This window comes from Orycteropus afer, unplaced genomic scaffold, assembly GCF_000298275.1.
Source record: "Orycteropus afer afer isolate SDZICR_OR568_19922 unplaced genomic scaffold, OryAfe1.0 scaffold00072, whole genome shotgun sequence".
Lineage (NCBI taxonomy): Eukaryota > Metazoa > Chordata > Mammalia > Tubulidentata > Orycteropodidae > Orycteropus > Orycteropus afer.
The window spans coordinates 7,646,071-7,658,376 of record NW_006921659.1 but is presented as its reverse complement, the minus strand read 5'-3'; the positions used below and the strand labels follow the sequence as shown (position 1 = coordinate 7,658,376).

At 38.9% G+C, this 12,306-nt stretch overlaps 1 protein-coding gene across 1 annotated transcript in view; it reads left to right on the top strand.

Moving 5' to 3' along the window:
• CRYBG1 (crystallin beta-gamma domain containing 1) overlaps window positions 1–12,306 on the top strand; it is a 314,284-nt gene that overhangs the window by 92,443 nt on the left and 209,535 nt on the right. The window lies entirely within an intron of this gene.

Sequence of the window (12,306 nt, the reverse complement as noted above, 5' to 3'; positions counted from 1 at the left end):
GATCAGAAATTAATATTGCCACTCCTGATCTGTTACAGTTGCCATTTGCTTGATATATCTTTTTCCAACCTTTGATTTTTAATCTATTTTTGTCTTTATCTCTAAGGTGTGTCTCTTGTAGACAGCATATTGATGGGTTGTGTTTTCTTATCCAATCTTCAACTCTCTTGAGTGGTGCATTTAATCCATTAACATTCAGGGTAATTATTGATAAGTTTTAATTTGTTGCTGTCATTTTGTTATGTGAATACCAGGCTGTTTTGACTACCTTGGCTGTATAGTAGGTTTTGAGATCAGGGAGTGTGAGGTCTCTTACTTTGTTCTTCTTCTTTAGTAGTGGTTGCTTATCTGTGGTCTCTTTCCTTTCCATATAAACTTTTTTCCATGTAAAGCCTTTATTCCATATAAATCTTCATCATTTAAGGAATAATGATGGAATCTAAATTGAGATTGCATTATATTTCTAGATCACCTTGGGTAGTACCAACATTTTCATAGTATTAAGTCTTCCTATCCATGAATGTGGTATAATCTATTTACATAAGTCTCTTTTGGTTTCTTGTATCAGTGTTTTGTAATTTTCTTTGTATAGACCTTTTGTATCTCTGGTTAGATTTATTCCTAAGTACTTCATCTTTTGGGTGACTATGATAAATGGTATTGTTTTCCTGATTTCCTTTTCAAAGTTCTCTTTGTGCAGAGAAATCTAACTGATTATTGTATGTTGATCTTGTACTCTGGCACTTTGCTGAATCCTTCTATTAGTTCCAGTAGTTTTCTTGTTCAGTCTCTGGGATTTTCTATGTATAGGAACATATCATCTCTAAATAGAGATAGTTTTTCCTTTTCCTTTTTCTTTGTCAGTTTGGAGCTCCCCCCCCACCCCTTGCCTTATTGCTCTAAGACTTCCAATACTAGATTGAATTGGAGTGATGATAAAGTGCATCCTTCTGGTTCCCTTTCACAAGGGCAATGTTTTTAGTCTCTCTCCATTGAGAATAATGGGCATCATTGCTTTTGTGCATATGCCCTTAATTATGTTGAGGAATTTACTTTATATTCCTATTTTGAATAGATGTTGAATTTTGTCAAGTGCCTTTTATGCATCAGTGAATATAATCATGTGATTCTTTTCCTTTGCCTTATTTATGTAGTGGATTACATTGACGGTTGATTGTTTTTCTTATGTCGAACCATCCTTGCATAAGTGCTATGAGTCCCATGTGATCATGATGTATTTTTTTTTTTATATATATTGTTGGATTCTATTGTTTAGAGATTTGTTGAGAATTTTTGCATCTATGTTCATGAGGGATATTGGTATATAATTTTCTTTTTTTTGGTTTCTTTGCCTGGTTTTGGTATCAGGATTATGCTTGCTTCATAGATTGAGTTCAGAAATATTACATTTTTTACTACATTCTAGAATATTTTAAGTGGAATTGGTGTCAGTTCTTCTCTGAATATGTGGTAGAATTTACCATTGAAGACATCTGAGCCAAGAGTTATTATTATTATTATTATTGGGAGTTATTTTTTAATGACTTACTCATTTTCTTTTTTTGTACTGGGCATTGTAGTGAAAAAAAAAAAAAAAACCCAATCAGTCACTAAAATGAGATTAAGAGGATTTATTCAGAAAAAAAGTGAAAAATACATCTGGATGCAGGGAGGTACAAGCCCACATAAGTGAGAACTACTGACTCCAACTTAAAAAACTTCTAAGAAAGACCTATTTAGTCCAGGGAACAAAGAAATTATAATCTGTCATATGATTGGTTAATCTTTGGTTGAGTCATAAGGAGGATGGGTTAGGGTGGGGAGTGGCTTTCTATTGGATAATTGAGTATAGCAGATTACAGTGATTGATTTCAGGGACTAATTACAGAGGCTTTCAATCATACTCATGTATCCTTCAGGTGGGATATAAAACATCAGCAGCTGATGTTTAAACAGCTTTAAATAGATGCCTCAGGGATTTGTGAAAATTTATCTTGGTACTGGGACTTCATTTCCCCAAAACAGCTTGTTAAACAAAAACCTTTTAAGTGGTCTGGCAAACTTTGATAAGGCTTGCTCCCAGACACTTTTCAAGTAATTCTCTTTATAACAAAAGAACTTATAACAGACTTATAACAAAAGAAGGAATTGAACAGGTCATAAAAAAAAAAAAAAAAACTCCCAACAAAGAAAAATCCTGGCCCTGATGGCTTCACTGGAGAATTTTATCAAATATTCAGAGAAGAGTTGACACCTATACTACTCAAGCTATTTCAGAACGTAGAAAAAGATGGAATACTCCCAAACTCGTTTTATGAAGCAATACTAAATACTAAAACCAGGGAATGACATTACTAAAAAGGAAAACTACAGACAGATATCCCTTATGAACATAGATACAAAAATCTTCAACAAAATCTTAGCCAACAGAATCCAACAACATATAAAAAAAATAATACATCCTGACCAAGTGGGATTCATACCAGGTATGTAAGGGTGGTTCAACATCAGAAAAACAATCAGTGTAATCCACCATATAAACAAAACAAAAGAAAATAACCAAATGATTATTTCAATTGATGCAGAAAAAGCATTTGATAAAATCCAACACCCATTCCTGTTCACAGCTCTCAGCAAATAGAGATAGAAGGGAAATTCCTCAACATAATAGAAGGCATATATGCAAAGCCAACAGCCAACATCATTATTAATGGAGAAAGACTCAAGGCATTTCCCTTATGAATGGGAACCAGACAGGGATGCCCTCTATCACCACTTCTATTTAACATTGTATTGGAAGTGCTGACCAGGGCAATAAGGCAAGAAAGAGAAATAAAACCATACAGATTGGCAAAGAGGAAATAAAACTATTTGCGGACAATATGATCCTGTACATAGAAAACCCAAGAGACTCAACAAAAAAATTACTGGAAAATAGAGAAGTTCAGCAAAGTGGCAGGATACAAGGTCAACATACAAAAATCAGTTGGATTCCTCTACACCAACAAAGAGTCCTCTGATAAAGAAATAAGGGAAACAATACCATTTACAATAGCTACTAAAAAGATAAAATATCTAGGAATAAAACTTACCAGAGACACAAAAGACCTATACAAACAAAACTATAAAACACTACAAGAGACAAGAAGGGTGCTACATAAATGAAAGAACCTACCTTGTTCATGGATAGGTAGACTGAATATTGTGAAAATGTCAATACTACCTGTTTTGGTTACCCAGTGTCACTCTAACAGGAGTATACCACAAATGGGATGGCCTTAACAAACAGGAGTTTTTTCTGTCATAGTTTGGAGGCTTTAAGTCCAAGTTCAAAGTGCCAGACTCTAGGGCTGTGTGAAAGCCCCTCGACCTTGGACTTCAGCTCTGCATCTTGTTCCCAGCCCAATGAAGCTAGAGGCATCTTTTCACTCAGACGGCTACTGGCTGCTGAGGCTGAAAAGCCTAAGGTCAACAAATAAAATGGCACAGTCCTGACATTACCAAACCACATGGCAGGCCATTAATTCAAGTCCATTGTAAGTCCCAAGGTCAGCAGAGCATGGCAGGCTGCTGAACAATGACACAGCTATATGCAGGGTCCAAGCGTGCCATATGCTAGAGATTATCCCCAAGGCTTCTCCTTATATACAGGAAGCAGACCACATCCCAAAGGCAGCTAGCTACTCAGCTGCTTGTGGTAGATCCCACCATGGAGTTGATTGCCAGTCTCATCATGGGGAAAAACTAAACTACCCCCAGCTGCCCAGCCACTCAACCAGGCCCAGCCAAGTTGACATACAAATTTAAGTACCACACTAACTAAAGCAATCTACATATTTAATGGAATCCTGATTCAGATACCAACAAAATTTTTTAAGGACATGGAAAAACCATTACTAACTTCTTATGAAAAGGAAAGAGACCTTGGATAAGCAGAGCACTTCTGAAGAAGAAGAACAAAGTGAGAGGTCTCACACTCCCAGATCTTAAAACCTACTATACAGCCACAGTAGTCAAAACAGCATGGTATTTGTACAATGATGGACAGGTAGACCAATGGAACCAAATCGAAAGTCCAGATATAGACCTATCCATCTATGGACAGATGATCTTTGACAAAGGTCTAAAATCCATTAAATGGGGAAGAGACAGCCTCTTTAACAAATGGTGCTGGCAAAACTGGATATCCACCTGTAGAAAAATGAAACAAGACTCATACCTCACCCCATACACAAAAACAAACTCAAGCTGGATCAAAGAGTTAAATATAAAACCCAAAACTATAAAATTCATCAAAGATAAAATAGGGGCAACTCTGGGGACCCTAATTTATGGCATGAATAGAATATCAAGCATAAATAGACCAGAATGCACAGGAGTTAGAAGAGAAGATAGATGACTAGGACCTTTTAAAAATTAAATTCTTATGTGCGTCGAAAGACTTCATCAAAAGGGTAAAAAGAGAACCTAAAGATTGGGAGAAAATAATTGCCTATGACATATCTGATAAAGGACTTATCTCCAAAATCTATAGAAAATTTCAACACCTCAACACCAAAAAGACAAACAACCCAATTCATAAATAGGCAAAAAACTTGAACAAACACTTCACCAAAGATGATATACAGGCAGCCAACAAACACATGAGAAATTGCTTGCAATTATTAGTTGTTAGATGCAAATCTAAACAATGATGAAATATCATCTCACCCCAGCAATAATAGCAAAGTTCAACAGGACAGAAAATATCAAATGCTGGCGAGGTTGTAGAGATATTGGAACTCTTGTGTACTGCTGGTGGGATTATAAAATGGTACAACCATTGTGGCATATGGTATGACATTTTCTTAAAAAACTTAAAATAGAAATACCATTTGACCCAGCAATTCCATTACTAGGAATATATCCTAAAGAGGTGAGAGACAGCTCATGGACAGACTATGTTCATCTATGTACACCTATGTTCATCGCAGCACAATTCACTATAGCAAAGAGATGGAAACAACCTAAATGCCCATCAATGGAAGAATGGATAACCAAATTATGGTACATGCACACAATGTAATACTATGTCACATTAAAGAACAATAAGGGATACGCAAATCATCTCATAACATAGATGAGCCTGGAGGACATTATGCTGAGTGAAAGTATAGAAGGTCAAATATTGTATGAGCCCATTACTGCAAAAAGACAAAGAAGGGTTTGCTTGGAAAAGGAAACTCACTTTGTAGGTTACTGGGGTGGGGAGGGAAGAGGAGGGATTAATTCTGGGCTAGTTGGGGCCCACACACTGACGTGGGTAAGGGGAGAGGTATATGGAAAGAGTCTGTGACCACCATGATAACAGGAAAAGGAAGGACACAGAATTGTGCACATAGGAGACAGATGACAGATGCTAATACAACCAGTGTGCCCACAATACTGCATTACCATTAACACCAAACGCCAGGCTACAGATAAATACATAAACACCTGAGAGGATTAGATGGGAGTCAGTGAACAGGAGTATACTCTAGACCAAGGATAGACTCAGCTGATGCTAATCTTGCACAGATACCAGTGATACAAAATGCCTGCAATCCTTACAGAAACAACAGAAGACAGACATAGAGTAATCCCTCACAGACACCCAGACACTGTGGGAGAGAAAGCCAATGGATCTACCATCTTAGGACCATGGTACTGGGGGACACCCGACTCAATTGGCACAACAAAATACATAAAAACCTTATTCCTCATCCTACATTGGTGAATAGTGACTGGGGTCTTAAAAGCTTTCAAGTGGTCATCTAAGATGCAGCTAATGGTCTTCTATCACCCGAAGTGAAGAAGAGTGCAAAAACAAACAAACAAAAAACAAGGGCATTTGGAAGCAATCAGCCCTAGACACGATTGCCCTCGAGACCAGAAGAACTAGATGGTGTCTGGCTACAAATGCCAATCACTAAGGAAAGGATCAAATCTGGAGATCCTGAATAGAGTGGGAGGAAAAACGTGGAACAAAATCCAAAAACTAAATAATGACCAGAATTACTAGTCAGATGGAGTCTGGTGAGACCCCCAATATTATGGTCCTGGGATACATTCTGGACCTGGAATAAAGTTCACTCCCAAGGGCTGGCTCTCAGCCCAATAGTAAACAAGATGTACATGCAGACCATTCATCCCAGGGTGACTCACCCACACACTCTATGGAAATGCATCCCTTTGAGCAATGGATCACGGGGCACCAGAAGGGCAACATGCACACAGAGGAAATGCAGGACAAACAGGAGTGCCTAACTATGAGGGGCACCGGTCGAGGGTTACTGGGCATGGAGGGGAGGAGACTAGGTTAGGGTTGGGCATGGTACATGGGGAGTGAAACTAAATGTACACAGAACATTGAATGTAAAACATACTCTTTAAATAAATAAAGTGTTAAGGAGCAAAGATGTCATTTTGAAGACTAAGGTGCACCTAACCCAATCCAAGGCGCTCTGGTAGTGTAGTACCTAAGGCACTTGACTGCTAACCAGAAGGCTGGCAGTTCAAACTCAGCAGCCACTCCTTGGAAGGAAAGTTGGGCAATATACTTCCATAGTGATACTGCCTCAGAAGCCCAAAGATGAGTCACCATGAGTCAGGTGCAACTCTATGGCAAATAATAACAACAACAACAACCCAACCCATGGTATTTTCAATCGCCTCATATGCATGTGAAAGCTAGACAGTGAATAAAGAGGACCAAAGCAGGGTTGATGCCTTGAATTGTGGTGTTGGTGAAAAATACTGAAAATACAATGGACTGCTAAAAGAATGAACAAATCTGCCTTGGAAGAAGTGCAGCTGGAATACTCCTTAGAAGCGATTATGGCTGGACTTCATATCACCTACTTTGGTCATGTTGTCAGCAGAGATCTTCCCTGGAGAAGGGTATCATGCTTTGTAAAGTGGAAATTCAGTGAAAAAGGCCCTCAATGAGATCGATTAATATAGTGGCAGCAACAATGGGCTCAAGCATAGCAAGGATTGTGAGGTTGGCACAGGACCTGGAAGTGTTTAGTTCTGTTTACATAAAGTCAGTATGAGTCAGAGCCCACTCAACAGCACCTAACAGCAATGCAAAGGGGTGTCTAATTGCATAAAAAAATGCTTTGAGTCTCTTACTTAGGACCAAAATATGGCTTTTATTTTTTGCTTTTATTACTTTGGGATATATTCCTCTCTGAACATAAAAGTAAACTAATAATGAAACTATTTTATTATTAAAGGTAGAAGCTGTATCGTGCAATAAAAATGGCTTTCATGTCTGGCTGATTGAGTTTAACTTACTAGCTGTGTAACTTTAGGCAATCTAATCTCTTTGGTCCTCAGTTTCCTTATCTGTATAAAATGCAGGTAATACTACCTATCTCACAGGTTTGTTGTGAGGATTGAATAAGATAATGGAAGTAAAGCATATAGTACCATTCTTGGGAGTAATCTTTCTATAAAGGGTAGTTATAACTATTGCACTAGAATTATCTTAGATGCTTAATACTACTGAGTTGATTCTTTATCTGTTCTCCCCTACTTCCTTAAGGAGCCCTGGTGGCACAATGATTAAGCACTTGGCTGCTAACCAAAAGATTAGTGGTTTGAACCCACCTAGGAGCAGTGTGTGGGAAAGACCTGATAATCTGCTTCCATAAAGATTACAGCCAAGAAAAGCCTATGGGGCAGTTCTACTCTTTTGCATGGGTTGCTATAGTTCAGAATTGATTAGACGTCACCTAACAAGAACTTCTTCCCTATATATTTGTAAATAAGAAAAGAACAACTAGGAAATATGTACTATTTAAAAAAAAATCCCTCAATCTTTCTTTCTCAATTCTTTCTTCTAAAAAATATCTATTCAGAATCCAGTTTCCATCTAGTAAATTCTTAGAGCAACTGCATTTTCTGTGGGTGATTTCCAGGAGAAATGACCAAGCATGACGTTTTAAAACAACTAGATTTTTAGCAAAGGCTGTGTGATTTTAGACTGTTTCAGTAATGTATTGCTGCATAATATCTACCCCAAAATTTGGTGACTTATAACAATCATTTTATCGCTCCTAATGGTTCTGTGCTCTGGTAGCGTAGTGCCTAAGGCATTTGACTGCTAACCAGAAGGCTGGCGGTTCACACCCACCAGCCACTCTTTGGAAGGAAGGTTGGGCAATATACTTCCGTAGTGATACCGCCTTGGAAACCCAAGGAGGGGTCGCTATGAGTTGGAACCAACTTGACGACAGTGAGTTTGGTTTTTGTATTAATGATTCTGTGCATATAATTTGAACAGGACATGTAGGGTGAACTTGGCTCCACATGATGTCTGCTGAGGCTGGAACGTCTAAGATGCTTCTTGAGTCACATGACTGCTGACTCAGCTGGAGTGGCTTGAACAGCTGGAAGCCAGCTGGAACAGTTCTGTTGTTGTTATGTGTCGTAGAGTTGGACCCGACTCATAGCGACCCCTCCTTGGGTTTCCAAGGCAGTATCACTATGGAAGTAGATTGCCCCATCTTCCTTCTGTTGAGTGGCTGGTGGGTTTGAACCGCCAGCCTTCTGGTTAGGAGTCAAGTGCCTTAGGCACTACTGGGGTTATTTTCTGGGCCTCAGGTCTTACTGTCGGTTGAATTCTGTCTGGTTCCAAGGTTCTTCCTACAGTCTCATGGCCTGTCCCTTTCCACATGTCCTCTGCTTGTGGTCTCTCCATGTGGCCTCTCCAGCAAGGTAGCTGTACTTCTTACAAGACAGCCCAAGAGAGGGGCTTGAGTTGAGGAGCAGCAGGCAGTTTAGGAGAGGCAGAACTGTTAGGGGCCATATTTGGAGGCTAAGTCCACAGCCTCCTAAAAATGTATTTGTCTAGTTCTATTGTATAGTTTCATAAACCCCACTTTGTAATAAACCTCTGACAAAATAAACAACAACTTTCCTAAGTATTATGTAAATATATTCTAAGATGGACAGTTTAATCTTTCATTCAACTCAGAGACTTTCTTCACTCAAGTCTTTCTAAACTAAATATTCTGATTCCAAACTATTATAGAAATCATATCTGAGATGGACTCTCAGATGATGGGATTATAGACCCAGATGGACAAACAAATGACCTGTTCTGGAAACAAATACCAAACCAAACCAAACCAAACTCACTGCCAGCGAGTCAGACCTGACTCATAACGACCCCTCCTTGGGTTTCCTAGGTGGTATCACTACAGAAGTAGATTGCCCAACCTTCCTTCCGAGGAGTGGCTATTGGGTTTGAACCTCCAGCCTTCTGGTTAGCAGTCGGATGCCTTAGGCACCACACCACCAGAGCTCCTAAACAAACACAACTTGAAAAATGGCATTGGATTCTATTTTATTCACCTAAGGCACTTGACTGCTAACCAGAAGGCTGGTGGTTCAAACCCACCAGCCACTCCTCGGAAGGAAGATGGGGCAATCTACTTCCGTAGTGATACTGCCTCGGAAACCCAAGGAGGGGTCGCTATGAGTCAGGTACGACTCGACGGCACATAACAACAACAACAACAACCCTTTCTACCAGTGTGTATACGGGGTGGAATTACACCATGGAGAGGGAAAGCTGTATACGAACTGCCCACACTGTTTTGTGGTTTGCTGTATCTTTGTTGTTGAGCATTTAAAATATTTTGTCTTCAGTCTTGTTTGGTGAAAGTGTCCAGACTCACCTGAAATGTTACTATCCCCTAGAGCACATACCACACAGAGTCCTTTGGGACTCCTGTGCTTGAGTCCCTGGGAATTCTATCAGGGTCAAGAGCTGGTATGGGTCCACTCAGGCCTCATTGAGCCAGATGTTGTCAGTGGGTGCAAACGATATGATAATTTTGCCACCCACAGTGCCAGTGACTTGGAGAAGTTTCTTTGCATTGTTTGCCTAGGCATTAGATTAGATTATAGGTGCTTATGGGTAGGGCTCTCTTTTATATGTAATTGCTATAAATGCCAATATGTACTTCATGAACCAGAATATTAACTTCAGCCTGGCAAAATCATTGCCGTCTTCTATATGCCTCTTGTCTCTTCTCTTTGAGAATGAAATATTCAAATAAACATAGTCTCTTAATTCTGTCTCATAAGCTAAGTTCTTTAGGAGATGACTCACCATTAATTCAGAGGGTATTTTACTCCCTTCTTTGTACTTTCATTATTGTCTCCTTCATGGATTTGCCCACTTTGAAATTTTAAGTAGAAAGAGGCTATAGAAATAAATGATAACATTTTGTTTAAAACACTTTGTAATACGGTAGATTTTCTAGTTTGAAGAAAATTGGAAAACAGTATTATGCTTCAAGAAGGCAGTGGTGGTTCAGTGGTAGAATCCTTGCCTTCCATGAAGGAGACCTGGGTTCGGCTCTCAGCCAAAGCATCTCGTACACAGCAACCACCCATCTGTCGGTGGAGGCTTGCGTGTTGCTATGATGCTGAACAGGTTTCAGTGGGCCTTCCAGGCTAAGACTAGGGAAACTTGGTGATCTACTTTGGAAAATTAGACAGTGAACACCCTGTGATTTGCAACAGTCCAATCCCATTGTGCTTGGGTTACCATGAATTGGGGGCCAACTTGAGGGCAGCAAACAATGAGAACACTGTACTCCAAGCTTCTTCTTTACCTCCAGCTCTTCCTCTCTCCTTCCTTCCTCAAGTCCCTCTGTATAGATTCGCTGTATTATTGTTGGTGCAAAAATGAAAGATACCGAATACCCAACCTCCAGGAAGTTAAGTATATGCTAGAGGTAATCTCTAGGTTATCAGAAGGCTTGAATAATTGAGGTCCAAGGGTGCAGTTCAGTAATTCAAACATGGAAGTTAATTCTGGTGATGCTGTACAGGTAAAAACATGAAATGCTCTGGTGAAATTTGGATAGTGAGGCCTATCAGGTGCACATCAGCCCTTCTCAGCTTGGCCTCTAATTTAACCCTTGATGCTTTTCCATTAAACTCCTGAACTTTACATGTTCTCTGTAAAATATTCTGTACTTCACAGAAACAATCCGATACTATTTTCTATTCTTATACTAATAGTCTCTCTCTTTCAAGTAAATAGAAGAATTATTCAGACTTTGATCTGTACTTAGGATTCTTTCTGGGCAAAAATTGTCCTGTCTTTGAATTCATCCATATATGAGTAAACTTAAGCTTATGCTGTCTTGTAATATCTGATAGTACTTTTTGGAGTTTTAAGAGTGCTTATTCCTCTTGTATAAAGGTTATAACAGTGCAAAAATAAGACCTATAAGCAAGCTTGTAGGGGTTTATATTCTAAAACAGGTATTGTCAAAGTTTTTTATAAACAGTCAGATAGTAAATATTTTTTCCATGGACATACTGTCTCTGTTATAACTATTCAGTGCTGCCATAGTAATGCCAAAGCAGCCCTACATATTTTATGTTTCAATTATTGTATGGCTGTGTTCCAAAAAAAATTTTGTTTACTAAAACAGGTGGTGGGCTAAATTTGGCCTAGGGGTCATATTTTGCCAATATCTGATCTAAAAGACAAGTGTAGAATACAAATCAAAAGATTTTATCCAGAATCAGTGCAAAAGAAGAAAGATTTACTTGTAAATCTCTTCTGGTTTCATTTCATGGCATTGTAGATTTGCTCTATAAAGTTTGTGTGGGTAACAAAAAGGAGCTATATCATTTTTGTATGCTGTTGAGTTGATTCCAACCCCCAACACCCCTATAGGATAGAGTAGAACTGCCCCATAGAGTTTCCTAGGGTATAATCTTTACAGAAGCAAACTGCCACATCTTTCTCCTGAAGAATGACTGGTTAATTCGATCTGCTAACCTTTTGGATTTAACTACTGCACTACCAACCAGTAAACTAAACCCATTGCCATTGAGTAGATTCTGACTCATAGCGACCCCCATTGGGTTTCCAAGGTGGTAAATCTTTATGGAAGTAGATTGCCTCATCTTCCTTCCATGGAACAACTGGTGTGTTTGAACCATCAGCCTTTGAGTTAGCAGTCAAATGCCTTAGGCACTGCACCACCAGAGCTCCACAAAAGGAGATACAGGAGAAATGAAAAGGTACAGAGCACTGAAAAATGAAACAGTGAGTAGAGAGACATGCCCTTTTGTTATTTTCTCCCTTTCTCCTGTTGAAATAGAATCGGTGATTTCAAATTACACACACAAAGTCATTCTCTCAACTTTTTTTTTTTCTTTTTTTTTTTTTTATTAGGATTTGGGTGAAGATTTACAGAGTAAATTCACTTTTCATACAGCAGTTCACATATACTTTGTCTCATGTCA